Source organism: Carya illinoinensis, chromosome 3 (genome assembly GCF_018687715.1).
Source record: "Carya illinoinensis cultivar Pawnee chromosome 3, C.illinoinensisPawnee_v1, whole genome shotgun sequence".
NCBI lineage: Eukaryota > Viridiplantae > Streptophyta > Magnoliopsida > Fagales > Juglandaceae > Carya > Carya illinoinensis.
Window position 1 is genome coordinate 15,256,649 of NC_056754.1, and position 16,771 is coordinate 15,273,419.

The 16,771-nt window shown below is 38.8% G+C and overlaps 1 long non-coding RNA gene across 1 annotated transcript; it reads left to right on the plus strand.

Annotated features, from left to right (window-relative positions):
- Window positions 1–967: 967 nt before the first annotated feature.
- Window positions 968–2,710, plus strand: LOC122303444. The gene is made up of 2 exons (XR_006240682.1): window positions 968–1,666; window positions 2,295–2,710. It is a non-coding gene; the product is annotated as an uncharacterized LOC122303444 (long non-coding RNA).
- The last annotated feature ends 14,061 nt before the right edge of the window (window positions 2,711–16,771 follow it).

Consider the following 16,771-nt stretch of genomic DNA (forward strand, 5'->3'; position numbering starts at 1 on the left):
CCATAAACCCTAGATCTCACCATTCGGCCATCATCATCCCATACCCCATACCATTCCATCAAGATCCCAATTCACAAACCACAACACCAATCATCCATATTCATCAAATATCATCACTCAAGACTAGTACTCAAGTAAAAGACAAGCAATAATGATAGGCTCATCGGTCATAGTTGGGTGAAACGGATCTAGAGAACCATAATATTTAGGGACTAGACCGAGGTCCCTAACAGGAACCCCCGTGTCACCGTGTCCCACACAACGCCGTTTTTTCAGTTTAATTCAAACGAATTCACACGAGACCCTCATTATCAAATAATCCCATTCGCATCGTCTTTCCTCCCTCTTCCCCATTCCCCATTCCCATAGTCTTCCCTCTGAAAGCCAGCCTTCCTAGGGGTGTAACCGGTCCGGTTTGGTCCGGTTTTGAACAAAATTTAAGACCGAATCGGTATGTACCAGTTTTACATTTTTCAAAACCGATTACGCACTGGTTACCCTCCTAAACCGGTACTCCAATTTTACCGGTTTCCAGTCCGGTTCGGTTTGATTTTAATGTACTATATTATATATTATATATTATATAATATATATAATATAGTATATTATAGTATATTATAATATATATTATAATTGTATTATAGACTATAATGATATATTATAATATATAATATAATGATATATTATATTATATTATAATATAATATATAGTGATATAGTATAAGTATAACTATTAATATGCACTATATAATATTAGTATAACTATAAATACGATAAGCAAAATGATATAAGATTTTAAAATTTAATATTATATTAATTAGTAATTTATCATATAGTACAAAACTATTTTATATATAATTATATATTATATATAATATTTATATATAATATATATAATTAAAAAATATATATATATATATAAATCGATCCGGTTCGGTCCGGTTTTAAAAAAAAAAAAAAAATAGAACCGAATCGATTTTGACCGATTTTAAGAAAACTAAAATCGATACCAGACCAAACCAACTTCGAAACCGGACCGTTGCCACCGATTTGGTCCAGTCCGATCCGATTTACCGATTTATCGGTTCTTTTTTACACCCCTAAGCCTTCCATCCCCCTCCATCCCAGTCGAAACCATCATCCCCATTCCCAACCATTGTCGTCCCCAAGAACCCAGTGGCTTCTCTGACTGAGCTGGACAACGAAGCCAGTGATTGGTTGTGGTGATTCGTCGTGACAAATTTCTATACGAAGCCAGTAGCTATTCGTGTTCTCCACGAAGTCTCCGTGGGTCTTCGTCTTCTCCTCGAACCCAAGAGGCATGAACCATGCTCATGGGTTCCCAAGGGCCATTAACCCCATTTGAACCCACGAACCCCTTTCATCTTGTCCACCCAAATCGCACCGAAACCCTAGAAAAGCCTCAACGACCTTTCCTCATGTCTAGTTGTTTTCCTCCCTACCGTTTACTCCTTCCCCTCTCTCCCTCTCTCTGTGTTTCATGGAGACAATGAAGACTAGTCAAAACTTCCTTCCCTATGTGAATTCTTGCGAGGGGAAGTAGGTTTCTCAAATGGGTTGCTTTCTTGTTTGCTTTGGTCATACAAAAGATGGGAGGAAACAACGAAAATAGAGCCAGAACAAGTTTCATCCCCATGATGACGTAGTAAGTATTTTTTTCCAGCTTAGGTTCCAGTGTCCATTTCGTGTTTGTCCTTAACGCTTTGTTTGGTTGCTGAGGATACTCCAGAAAGGAACGAGAAAAGGGTTTCGGCATTTTGAAGCTTCCTTCGTTTACGTTTGTTTTTTGGGTCAAGGAAATATAAACAAGGCCATAATCAAAAGGAATCAATTTTATTGAAGCTTTTTTCTTGCTATTATTATTTTTTAATGGTCTTTCTTTTTGTTAATAAAGTAACACAGTTGAGTCTTTATGCTCATTTTCTTAAAGATTCAAAAGATTGGTTCCTTCTAATTTCCTATGTTTTCTCATCAGCCAAACGGAGCTAGAGTTGATAATTATTCTTGTTGAATGAAAAAAGAACTGAAATTGAATTCTGAATTTTTTTGGCAAAGAACTGTAGATTACAAACCCTTGCAATCTGCTATCTCTTTGATACAGGGCACCTCCGAAAATCCCAACACCAAACAGATTTCACCAGTTTGGTTGGTTATCAAATCCCAATTGTTTGGGTTTTACTGTTTCCCAATTGTTTCAATTTGATAGCAAAATAACTTTTTTGCGAATATTTCTTTTTGTATTTGATATTAGTTGTGATGGGGTTTGTTTGTAGGGGTAGGGGTGAGTCTGCAAAGGAGTTGAGCTTTAGGGCCAAAAGAAAGTAACATTTGACTCCAATGTCAAGACCCATGAACATGTTACCTGCAGAGAAGCTCCGGACCTTTTATTGCAAAGTGAAATCGGTGGGAAGGGGGAGGAACTTTTTTAGGCTCTTGTATTAAGGGAGGGGCATCTTGGAGTGTTGTCATTAAAAGATGGCATTAGTGTTGTGCCATCAGGTTGGCATTGGGATTGTCTGTCCTTGGAGTGTTGGTTTGATGTGGAGTTTGGGATTTTATGTACTTAGATCCATGGTCCCCTGAATATTATAAACTTATTGGGGGAGTATACTTTTGATATGTGTTGAATTTTGACTACTACTTCATTAACCTTGTATTGATTAATTTCTATTGGAGAACCCTTTTTTAATTTCTTTCTTTGTATTGAATTACTTTGGACGCACACCAAAATGACAACCTAGAGGTGATAGTTCATGACAATCCCAACCTGTCCCCTAAGCATTGTTAGCTGTTTGCTGAATTGGAATACTTTTATGCAATTATATGCTCCTCTCATCTTATGCTCCAGATTGGCAAGTGGTGCTTTTTCACAGGATTGTGGTTCTTAAGATATTTGAATGAACAGGCAGTTGAAATCAGTTATGTGACGGACCATTATACTCTTTTGAGTGATGGAGAGCAAGGGCAGAGGGATGCAGCAGTACATATTCATAGTGAGAAATTGGCAATTGCTTTTGGACTTCTTAGCCTATCCAATACAATTCTCGTACATGTGTTCAAGAATCTCTGAAAATGAATTCCATAATTGGATAAAGTACGTGTCTAACATTTCAAATCGAGCTATTGTAGAAAGGGATGCATAGAAGGTGGTATTTGTTCATGTAGAGATTACTGGTAAGTATGACTGCAGAAAATTGATCAAGAAAAGTGAAAATTCATTGGAGCCTACAAAGTAAATCTTTTGTTGGAGTATGACTGTGTAGACTCTTGTAAGAACTCCAACCACATTTTTTATTGCTACTTTGTACGGAGTTTTAAGGACTATGGCTCTGAGGTTTTTTCATCTAGAGGCCATAACTTCTCTAATGAGGTTTTACTGGACAAATTATCAAAATGCACGGCACCATAAATTGCCAAGAATATATATTCCCTGTACACCATCAAAAAATGCTTAATATTCCCAAATACATCTTGAATGAAGGCAAAATCTAAAATATATATTCCCTATACACCATCAAAAAACGCTTAATATTCTCAAATACATCTTGAATGAAGGCAACCACAACAATATATATTCTCTTTGTCATAAGCAGCAACCGCCAACCAGACACACCACGGCAACAACCTACAGGAAAAAAAAATACATTAGCACTTACTTCCATCTATATTTGAGCTCTATTCCGTCTCTTTTTCCTGCATACTTTAGCACTTAGTTCCTTCTCAAAAGATCTTTCCAGTGATAATGTTTCTCTTTTCTATAGAAAGAGGTTATGATTCAGTTTCCTAGCGAACAGAGCCAAGAAGCCCATAGAAATCATAATCACCACTCCAATTCTGGTTTTTCTAAATGGAAAAGTGAGCTATTCACTGAATAATCAGTTACATTTTGGTCACTCTGCACCAATCAAACAATTGGAAAAATAGAAACAAAGTTGTTTATTTCAGTTAAATTGTATTAGTAATCAATAGTAACATTGGATTATCTGTTTTGTTGCTGAGAAAATTCATCAAAGAGTATAAATGAACGATTTTTATAGAGAATCTCTGGTTATGGAACCAAAAATACACTCTTTGATTAAAGCAAGACAGAGACCTTGAAGCTGAAATTTGGTTTAAATTATTTTGGTGCATTATGCTGGTGAACTAATACAAATTTCCAGGAATATTTTGTTGGAATTGCTATGTTTGTTGACGTTTTGGTGGGAAAAATCTGTTATAAATGGTCAATTATATGGATTTTTCTGTACAGCAATGGCTAATTACTAAAGGGAGTGTGAATTAGAGTAGTAAGTCGCAAGGATATTAGAGTTATGCTGGAGAAAAAGTTTCTTTTTCCTTATATTATGAAGCAAACTCAGAGTTACAACATCTTTTTGATACCACTATTTCTTGTTGATTGCAAACAAGAAAAATATCGAAAATCAAAGGGAAGATTTTCCTATCAATTGGGATATTTAGCTAACTTGCCCCCAAGATATATAATGCCAATGACAATATTGTGTTTCAAACCATTTATCTGTCAGCTTGCATAAGTAGTTTAAATCAAGATCAATAATAAATTAATAGATGTAGGAGAAAAACTAGTAAGACACAGACGGAGACATGACTAGAAAAAATAAACCAATGTCTGGGACTCAACAAACCTTTTGAACCATTCAGCAATATTGACCATATATATAATAATCAACACTGCATGCAATTAACTAGGTAATTTCAGGTTGCAGTTAACTTTCTGTAGTGATGGTACATATGCAAGACAGAAAATTCAAAAAATCCATAACAACCTTTAGATCCGCACTGCCTTGTGGCTACAAAACTGGGATTGTGACAATTTCAGACAGCCACATCCCACATAGCAACAAGAAAATGTGTAGAAACTAATGGGAACAAGAAGTTGACTAGATGTGGTCTAAAAAACAGGATGTAAAGGAAAAACTATTAGAGAACATGATTAGACAAAATTAGTGCTTTCCAGCTTTGATATTTGCCAAAAAGACGTCGCATTTTTAGATCAATGTGTAACCAGCAAGTATTTTTAGATCAATATATAAGTACAAACTTGTAAAAAAAGAAACAAAGTTGACCCCCAACAACAAATAAAGAAATCTATTACGTACAGTTCAACTGGTGACATTTGTTTTCTTCCTATATTTCACAAATATAATGCATGATCTTGTCATGAAGAACAATGGCTCCACCAAAATATGTTCACCAGAACACTAATTAATGAACATGAGTTTGTAGCGTATAAAGAACATAAAAACAGCTTGCAGGTTCCATGTCATGTTTTGAAGTCTTTTAAGCTATAGTTGTCAAGAAGTTCATTTTTTTTGTAAGTATCAATGCAAAAGGAAAAACCATTAATTCATGATGTTTTTCAAACTTTATGAGTTTGCATAGCATCTGGGGAAAAAATTTACAAGATGAATGCATGCTAAATTTTTCAAAACCACTACACATAAATTAGCAAATGATTACAAGATGAATGCATTCTAAAGAAGCTTGATTTTGTTATCAGTTTTTGGTGTGAGGATCAATTTATTAATCAGCAAAGGTGATGACTATTTTATTCTAATGGCTGGAAAAAAAAAAAAAAAAAACAAGAAGTTAGCAATCCATGTTCATCTTCATGATAAGTACCCGAGTTGTCATGAAAGCAAATAGCAATTTCTTTATGGTTGAAATTCCCTACTGTGTGATCTGAAATAATCGTTTACAATAGATATATAGTTTCTCTTTAAATCATTGTCCCAAAAGAAATGGTTAGATATTGAGAATAACACAATATATAAATCCTACATCAAAATTCATATGAGAAGCAAATTTATAGCCAGGCTGTATTTATATTAAATAAGCCATAAATTCTGATGGAGAATTTGAAAAAATCTGGTTCTTCTTTGATATATAAATCATTATCGAGACATCAACTTAATTTACAAAATTAGACCATTAAGTTTATATTATTTTATAATCACCCCTCCACCATTTCAATTTTCAACAAAGTCTAGGAGAACTCTCCTTCAACTATAGCTTCTCTCCCTTGTGCCATGATGCTCTTTTTGCTGATAAATGATTGCAATCAGCATCAAGGTATGGAATTAACATTATCTTGCTGCTGATACCATTGTAGTTGTCTCTCAAAGCACCCCCAAACACTTTGTATTGAAAAATGGGTAGCATGCACACATAATTCATTTCACATTCCAATCTAATCACTTCTAAAAATATAACAAGCAAATTGCTATGTTTTATCCTAAATGAATACTATCTATTTCAGAATAAAAATGGTCATCCCAACACGATTGGCTTATGGCCAAGGATCAATTGTGTCAAACCAAGTTTTTGGTTTTATTTTTTAAAATTTTTTTAATTTTATTATTTTATTATTTTTTTGGTTTAAGGTTGTTTTGGATCAATTATATCAAACCAAGGTATAGGTCTCACATTTGTTTTAAACAGACTGGTTCTATAGAAAGAAATAGGTCTCACATAAGGCATGCATTTATCGCCATGGCAGACATGTTAACCAAGCATAAATTCAAACGTCTAACAAGAAAGACATAAATAGCAAAGCTCCATTATTTTGGTGCATGTCATTCAGGAGCAAAACATGAAGCAAACTTGATACTTTCAGTTCAATAGTCTATGAAAGCAATAGTTAACATAAGTCAAAAATCAATTAAAAGGAAAAGAAGAAACTATTCGAGTCTATAAATGTGACTAAAAAAGACAAAATTTAGAATAAAGAACAATATTTTCTTGTGTATTAACTAGTGGAGTATGTTCTTTTTATTTTTCTTTATCAAAAGGCTGTTGGAGTTTGGGATTGAAAAACCTCAATCCTTTTTCTGCATTTCTGTTTATAAACATAACTTATAATACCATATACTACCAAATGCCCTCAAGTTAGTTTATTTTTCCACTTTACTTGGGCATGCCCTAAATTTATAGCAGCAAATGAACAAACGGATGGGATCCACTTTCTTTTTCTTTTTATTTTTCCTCCACCGACAGACGAGATACCTTTACAACTAAACTCAAGCTTAAAAAACACCCCAGCAAAGGCAAAGATGTCAACCCAGAAAATGGTCTCTGTATAACAACAAACAATGTCTAGTAAAGAGCAAAAAAGAATAACCTAGAAATGAGCAACAAAAATGCGCAACAACCCAGAAATGAACAACAACCCATATATGCGAAAATGGTTCCACTAATGTCTAGTGCAAGAATAACAACAAACAAGAAAAGAGCTCCTGTTCTCTTACCCAGAAATACCGATGAAAGAACCCAGCTAAAACCAAGAAAAAATGTCGGCGACAACGACGGAAGAAGATTCCCCACCACGAGGTTTCTCTGGTTTTGGTGGTTTCTGCTCTGTTTCTTCAAAATGAACGAATTCCCTCCCATCCCGCATTTTTTTTTTCTCTATGTTACGGGACGGTTGTCCCTAGCACTATACTTCTATGAGTTTTGCTATATATAAGCACAGTCGCGTATTAATCTGTGTATCAATACTGATTCATTCATACTTCAAATTTAAATTAATACTATTTTTAATAAAATCTACTTTTTAACCAATTACATCACATTAGTACACAGATTAGTGTATAATTATGCTTGCAATTATATTTTTCCTACTTGTATATAACTCTATAATCCTATAGTTTTGTTTGTTTGCATATTCTTTTGTTGAGAACATTTGGGAGGTTAGAGAAAGAGAAAACAAAAAGATAATGCGAAAAATATGGTTCCTAATCAGTTGGCCTGGGTGACTAAAACCCCATTTGAGTACAAAACTCATCTCACTTCATTTCATATAATCATTATAATTTTTTTAAATTCTAAAATAATAATAATATTAAAAATAATATGTTATTCAATTTTCATATCAACTCACCATTCAAACCTCACTAAATAGTTTTAAGCACACACTAGTAAAACTTGTGAATCTGGCCTTTTTTTTTTTTTAGCTCACAAGCCCTATTACTTTTTGGACCTTTTGATATAAATAAAAATCAATATGCTAGCTACATGCATGTTTACAGAGTATAACACAATTTTCATTCATACACATATATGTATTAATAATATTCTAAATCGAGTAGTAATTATTGTTGTGGGATTAATTTTTGGTGTGTAAGAAGTGAGGAATCCTGGCCCAACCCATGTGCTGGTGAGCCCACAACAAAAGCAAGCCCAACCCCCTCTATTGTTAAACACTATGTTTTGGACTAAGGTTTTAACCCTAAGTCCATCTCTTTCTCTCCTCCCCTTTTGTGCGGCACAATGCCCCTCTCCCCTTTGAAAAAATTTTTTCTTTCATTTTCTCCCCTGCAGACCACAGCTTGCATTGTCACCCACCTCCTTCATCGAACCACCATAACGTTTGCACAAGCCTGAGCTCCTTGTCCTCCACCTACAACCACCATTTGGCTCGCCTAACCCGTGCGCCACCACGTTGTAAACCCGTAAGGCTTTCGGCATGGTAGCTGCGTTGCCGCCATCCATCACCAATGGGCCATCTCCACGTGTCGGCATGGTCCCCTTCCTCCAATATAAGCCTCCATTGTTGCCTCCCCCGTGAGTCTCGCTTCCCTCCTTTTATATTTTTCCTCTACTTGCCGCCGCCGCAGGCCAGTCGATGTTGGCCTCGTGTGCTCAACTTGGTCTTCCTCTACTACCCATATTCCCCAATCACAATTGTGGTTGCGTCCCCCGATCACTACCCCAGGGCCTATAAATAGGCCTTGCATCCCCTCGCTCAACTCACCTCCAAAGCATTCTCTTCCTCTCTCAAATCGTATCCTACCATCTTCCTCACCCTCAAATCTCCCTTCCATGGCCTTAGGAAAACTTCCCCTCTAGCGCTGCCACACGCCACCTCTCTCAGCCATTGTCACAACATACATGTCATCCTCTAATTTCTCCAAGTTGTAAATCTCATTGTTTTGACCAAAACTGCCACTGTCTCCGCCGTGCCACCACCGTTGCTGCCACCTTTCGATGTTCATGCATGTGCACTCACGGAATCTGTTTGACAACATGTGCAATCATCCAGAAATTTTGTTATCCATTGTAAGTAAAATTCTGGACAAACCTCAGATTTCTAACTCCGTGATAAATTGTCTTATGTAGCTTGGATGTGTTGGATTTGTGGGCTGAGGGCCCTGTGAAGTGTTGAAAAATTTCTATTATAGTTGGTGATAGAATTGTTGGCCAAGGGCCAGATGAAGCATCGGGAACCACGCGTAGTTGGAAAACTTTGTATTGGATGAATTTGAGACAATGGCGATATTTGTTTGTGAGCCGTGTGTTGTTTGTAAATTGTCATGCCATCCAATATTTGCATATTCACACATTTGCATTTTTATATTGATATTTTTTTTTTTGCATATTATTGATAAATGCTCTGCATTTTTTGTTGTGCTGTGAAATTGAAAAAATTGTGTTTTGGTGTAAAAGGATTAAGAAATTATTTTGTGGGTGCGTGCTTATTACAACCCCAAGCCTAGATGGGGTATTATCTTAGTGGAGCTCCTCTGGTCACTCGGGAGCATATAAAACTGAGTGATGTCCCCTAGGCTGTCGTTGAGCAACAGTAGGCTTGTACAAGATGATAATGCTCTTGGTATGACTCTATAGTCCCTTTGCTGGCTGGAGCTAGAGGATGTCTGGTTATATACATGCTAGGCACGGAGCTAGACATCGCTCGTTATGAAGTCACATGCACGGTAGTTACTCGTGGTGTGACAAAGGGAGCTAGAGTGTGCAGATGATCCCTAGGGGATGAGACCATGGTGCACATCGTAATCAAGTGTTTACTATCTAAATGGAAATGTGATTTTTGGCATGACTGGTTAAACTGCTGTCATTTTTTGTGTAAACTTATAAAAAAAAAAAAAAGGTATTTTGGCCTTTTTGCATTGTTGCTGTTCTTGTTGGTTGTATGCCTTGTGTTTGAAATGCTTGGTTGTGGACTGTGTTTTCTTACTGAGATTGTAAAATCTCATGTAGTATTTCCACCTACAGTTCCGTTTCATGGAACCGTACATTTCGATGCAGAGGGCGGATTTGAGTACGATGGACCGACCCCAACAGAGGAGTGACGACTTGGTGTATTCTTATTTTGTGATTTGAGAGATTTGCCTTTATTTTACTTAGATCAGTTGGATAACTATATTGACTTTGTGAGGATTTGCTTTCAATTGGGTTGTAGACTTTAACTTTTTGGTACTTAGGTTGAATCTGCCTTTAAATTTTTCCAATGCGTATATTTAACTTGTACACATATTGCATGTTTACAGACACTTTCACTCTGCGATGGGATGGGATGTGTGACCCATTTGGCCATCACCCCAGTATAGAAACTCTTACCAAATCACACGTGGGGGTCGAAGGCGCCACAGGTGGTATCAAAGCAATTCAGCTATGAGTAAAACCACAAGTCACTTAGGTGCAGTACCAAAAATTTAGGCTTTATTCTCCAAGCATGTTTGGGCTATGTTTTAGGAGTGGAGGAATGAGTTGGAATAATGGATTGCATTTGTGCAAGCGAAGATGGTGCGACCTAGCTTCCATCCTGACAACTCCTTTGGTCAAGCTCCTGAAGACGAACTACCACAGGGTGATGGAAACTATGCCATGGCCAGCGCATTGAACCGCATGATGGAATTTCTTTAGCAGAACTTCTAGCTCCAAGTCCAAAGAGAAACAACGAGGGTGCACCTATGAGTGTTTCCTTGCCCATAGGACCCCTGGTTTTACAGGTGAGGAAGACCCGCTCAGAGCTAGAAGATGGATAAAAGATCTAGAGAGCACTTTTGAGATTTACGGGTGCACCGAGACCCAAAAGTTTCTTTATGCAAGCTACATGCTGCAGGGGGAGGTTGCCACCTGGTGGGAGACTAAGTGGGAACTCCTTGAGTTGGAACTAGGATCCCTTACAGTAGTGACCTAGCAATGATTTTAGCAAGTGTTTAATGATCACTTCTTTCCTATCTCAGCGAGGCATCAGAAGGCCAGAGAGTTCAATAGCCTAGTGCAAGGTGACATGTCGGTAGAGTAATATGCCCTTAAATTTATGAAACTCGGTAGATTTACAACTCACCTCATTGCCATTAAGGAGATGCGGGCCGAACAGTTTCAGAAGGGGTTGTGCTAGTAGATTCTCCGGCAGGTCGCTTGTCTGCAAATCCATAACTTCTAGAGATTGGTTGAGGTGGCCTCTATAGCTAAGCAAGAGGATGGTAGCGTAGTAGGCTCCCCACCGGGCCAGAAAAGACATAGTTTTCCGAAGAAGGAAGCAGTTTTGGGTCACCGCAAAAAGTAGTTTTGTGTCAAGGACTGGGGCAAGACCACAGGCATCTAAAGGTATGCATATAGGGGGCCAAGCCCTAGTATGTGGAAGATGCAATAGATCTCACCAAGGTGACTATCACCAGGGTGGGACTTAGTGCTTCAAGGACCGGGCGAGACCACAGGCATCTAAGGGTGTCCGTATGGGGGGCCAAGCCCTAGTATGTGGAAGATGCAACAGATCTCATGAAGGTGACTGTCGCCAGGGTAGGACTCAATGCTTCAATGGTGATCAGGAAGGCCACTAGGCATGAGATTTCCCCAGTACTGTGCAAGGAGGTAAAGGAGGACAGCGTGAAGGAAGGCCAAACCAATGGCAGGCTGTGCAAGCTCGAGTGTATGCTCTGACACCCGAGAAAGTCGATGATGAGGCCCTAGAGACCCATGATGCAAGGGTCATCACAGGTATGAGCTTGATCCAACCTATTTGATTGTGGTGTGTTTTAAATTCTTGAAATTGCATTGAAGTAGTTGTCTCTTCGAGAGTTTGCTTGCATAAATTTTATGCTTACACCTTGTTTGATTCGAGGGCATCCTAATCCTTTGTATCCGCTACCTTTGCTCTTATGTGTAACTTAATCACAGAGCCCTTACTGCAGTCCATGGCCATAAGGTTACCGAACAGAGAGAGAGTATTATGTTTGAAAGTTTGCCTAGGCTGCCCATTAGATTTTGGAGAAAGGGTTCTTGATGCTGACTTGATAGTATTCAAAATGCTTGGATTTGACATTATTCTGGGAATGGATTGGCTATTCCAGCATTTTATGAGTATTAATTGTTGGAGTCGGGGTGGATAGTTTCCATCTACCTGGGGAAGATTATATATAATTTGCAAGTAGCAAGCTGAAGTCAAGACCTACGGTCATATTTGAGATCCAAGCGAAGAAGGATTTAGCAAGTGGGGCAAACATCTTTTTAGTTCAAGTGGTAACTAAACCAATAGGGAGGAAGTTTGTAGTAGGGATTCCTATTTTTGAAGAATTTCTTGACATTTTTGCAAATGACCTCCTTGGGTTACCTTCTGTTCGAGACGTCGAGTTTGCAATTAATCTAGAATCTAGAATGGCTCATGTGCATAAGGCTCCCTACATGTTGGCACTGACCAAGTTGAAGGAATTGAAGACTCAGTTGCAAGAACTGGTAGACAAAGGGTTTATCTAGCCCAATTCTTCACCTTGGGGAGCACCCATATTGTTTCTCAAAAAGAAGGACGGTACCCTCAGAATGTGCATTGATTATTAGGAACTTAACAAAGTGATTTTAAAGAACAAATATCCACTACCCTAGATTGAAGATTTATTCGATCAGCTTCAAGGCTTGGCTACATTTTTTAAGATTGACTTGAGACCGGGTTATTATTAGCTGAGGATAAAGGACAAACATGTACCAAAGACTAATTTCAAATCTAGGTATGGCCATTATGAGTTCAAAGTAATTCCTTTTAGACTAGCCAATGCACTTATAGCTTTCATGGACATCATGAATCGGGTGTTTCGGTCTTATTTGGATTCCTTTGTAGTAGTCTTCATTGATGATATTCTGGTACATTCCGAGATTTGGAGGATCATGCTAATCACCTACGGTTGGTACTGGGTAAGCTGCGAGAGCATCAGTTATAGGTTAAGCTCAGCAAATGTGAGTTCTGGCTTGATAAAGTCAGGTTCTTTGGGCATGTCATATCTCTAAACGTCTAGAGGGTGTGGTTGTAGATCCCAATAAGGTTGAAGTGGTGTTGGCCTGGCCGCATCCCACAACAATGCATGAGATACGAAGCTTCTTGTGACTTGTAGGTTACTATTGAAGATTTGTAAAGGGATTTTTTAAACAGTCTGGACCACTCACTGCTTTGACCAAGAAAGATGCCGAGTTCATTTGGACTGAGAAATGTGAAAGAAGCTACCAAGAGTTGAAAAAAATATTGGCTTTGGAACCTGTATTGACAATTCCAGAACCACATAAGCCGTATACCGTCTTCAGTGATGCTTCCAAGTTTGGTTAGGGGTGTGTTCTAATGTAAAAAGGGCAAGTCGTAGCTTACGCGTCCCACCAACTGAAGGATCATGAAAAGAACTATCCCACTCATGACCTGGAACTTGCAGCAGTGGTTTTCGCTTTAAAGATTTGGGGGCATTATCTGTATTGCAAGACCTACGAAGTTTACACAGATCATAAGAGCTTGAAGCATCTTTTCATGTAAAAGAATCTTATCATGACGCAAAGGAGATGGTTAGAGTTGATCAGTGATTATCAGTGCGAGATTAAGTATCATCCAGGGAAGGCAAACCAAGTTGCTAATGTGCAAAGTCAAAAATCCCACTTGGCGAATATGGCAAAATCATCTGAGATAGACTCTCTACTCTTTGAAATGAGGAGGCTTTTAGTGGAAAGCATGTAGCAGGAAGAGATCTTAACCTTCATGCACAAAGTCGAAACTGTGGACTTTGAGGAATTGAAGGTTCTTCAAAGGTAGGATCCGAAGTTCTTAGATATATGGCGGAAGGTTAGGAAGTTGAGAGGACCTGAGCATTTTAGTTTGAGTTGTGATGGGATTTTGTTATTCAAAGGTCGTAGGGTAATTCCTACCAGTTCAGAGGTTAAGGAGAAGATTTTGACTGAGATGTGTGTGACCCCTTACTCAGTTCACTCGGGTTGTACGGAGATGTACCAAGACCTGAAGAGAAAATTTTGGTGGGAAGGAATGAAGAAGGACATAGCCATGTTCGTTGAGAGATGTGCCACCTATTGCCAAGTTAAGGTAGAACATTAGAGATCTGCAGGTAACCTTCACCCCTCTCGATACCAAAGTAGAAATGGGATGACATTGCGATGGACTTTGTACTGGGTTTGCCGAGGACTCCCAGTGGGAAGAATTCTAATTGTTGACCATCTGACCAAAAGTGCCCATTTTTTGCTAGTCATGAACACAGACAACTTGGAAAAGTTGACATGACTGTATGTGAAAGAGATAGTCAAGTTGCATAGGATACCCAAGTCTATTGTATCAGATCGAGACCTGAGGTTTACATCCCACTTTTGGAAGAGTTTGCAAGCTGCAATGGGCACTAAGATGAAGTTTAGCAGTGCATATCACCCTTAGACTAACGGTCAATCTAAGCATACCAGTTAGACACTTGAAGATATGCCAAGGGCTTGTGCTTTGGATTTCAAAGGTAGTTGGGAAAATTACCTACCATTCATAGAGTTTGCATACAACAACAATTTTCAAATTTCTATTCATATGGCACCCTATGAGGCTCTATATGGGAGGAAATGCAGATCGCCATTGTACTGGGATGAGGTCAGTGAGAGCAAACTTTTTGGACCAAAAATAGTTCTAGACATGAAGGATCAGGTTAGAATTATAAGAGATAAGATGACAACAGTTCAGAGTCGTCAGAAGAGTTATGTTGACACTAGGAGAAAAGACCTGTCTTTTGAAGAAGGTGAATGGGTATATTTGAAAGTTTCACCCATGAAGGGCGTTAACAGGTTTGGAAAGAAAGGGAAGTTGAGCCCAAGATATATCGGTCCATTTCAAATATCATATAAGGTTGGTCATGTCAGTTACAAGATTGCATTACTGGAATATTTTTCAAATGTGCACGATGTGTTTCATGTGTCGGCACTGAAGAAAAGTTTTGAGCAAAAAGAGCCAAGGCTTGTCGACCCTGGTAGCATCTAACTACAGCCTAACCTTACCTATGAGGAAGCGCCAACTCAGATTCTGGATTGAAAGGAACAAAAGTTAAGGTCCAAGACAATACACTTGGTGAAGGTTTCATAGGGAGACCCGATGGCGAGTTCACTTGGGAGAGAGAAGAGGACATGAGAGACCAGTACCCACATTTTTTTTAGTATTATTGATTGTATCTCTTGTCTCAAACAAGTGTTGGGTTGTATTTTGTAACTGTTTTGCATTTATTGGATTAAGAATCCCAAGTTTCAAGGGAAAAATTTCTCTTAAGGGGGTGGTTGTGAGTACCAAAGTTTGTGTGTTTTTATTTAGTCGGATTTTTGTATTATTATTGTGGGTTTAATTTTTGGTGTGTAAGGAGTGAGGAATTCAGGCCCAACCCATGTGCTGGTGAGCCCATAGCGGAAGCAAGCAAAGATTTAAATATCATATTGTACCGGCCAGTATGGGTGGTATATGCCTTATCGGCCACTAGTCCGGTATAGGTATTATACCTATTTTGTACAGTCCCAAATACCGGCTGTACCATCCGATATTTCGACCTGTACTGGCCTATGTACAGACCCGTACAGGCCAGCATTTCGGCCTTTACTCTTTTTTTTTTCATTTCTTCAAACTGCAAACTCATTTTTTTATCCCCACTTCAAACCAGGCTATTTATAATATATATATATATATATATGTATTTATGTATAATTTTTTTCATATATAGACTATTATTTTAGAATATAATTTTTCTATAAATTTATTCATGTATCAACTATCTCGAAATGGTACACGAAACGATACCGATACCGAAATATTTCATTCCAGTGCCTTGACAAGTACAACATCCAGTACAGTATTCAAAACTTTGGAAGCAAGCCCAGCCCCTCTATTGTTAAACACTGGGTTTTGAACTGGGGTTTTAACCCAAAGTCCATCTCTTTCTCCTCTCCCCTCTTGCGCTGCGCAATGCCCCCCTTCCCTCTGAAAATTTTTCTTCTTCCGTTTTCTCCCATGCATACCACAGCCTACATCACCGTCCACCTTCTCCATCGAACCACCACCATATGTACGCTAGCCTGAGCTCCTTGTCCTCCACCTACCACCACCATCTCGCTTGCCCAACCCATGCCCAACCACGTTGCAAACTCGTGAGGCTTTCGGCATGGCAACTGTATTGCCTCCATCCACCACCAGTGGGCCACCTCCACATGTTGACATGGTCCCCTTCTCCTACCACCATCTGCAGCCACCTCCCCTTCCCCCAATCCAAGTCTCCATTGTTGCCTCCCCCATGAGTCTCACTTCCCTCCTTTTATATTTTTCCTCTGCTCGTCGTCGCCATGGGCTAGTCGGTGTTAGCCATGTGTGTTCAGCTTGGTCTTCCTCCACCGCCCATATTCCCCAATCGTAGTCATAGTTGTGTTCCCCGGTCACCACCCCACAACCTATAAATAGGCCTTGCATCCCCTTCACAACCTATAAATAGGTTGTGCATCCCCTCACTCAAGTCACTTCCAAAGCCTTCTCTCCTTCTTTCAAATCGTATCCTACCATCTTCCTCATCCTCAAATCTGCTTCCCGTGGCCTTAGGAAAATTTCCCCTCCAACGTCGCCACTTTTAGCCATGTTCCAGTGGTCATTTGACCAACCTCTGGGGCTCCCCCAACCCATTCCCGACTTCTTCTTCCCCGTTATTACCCAACTCGTGAGCTA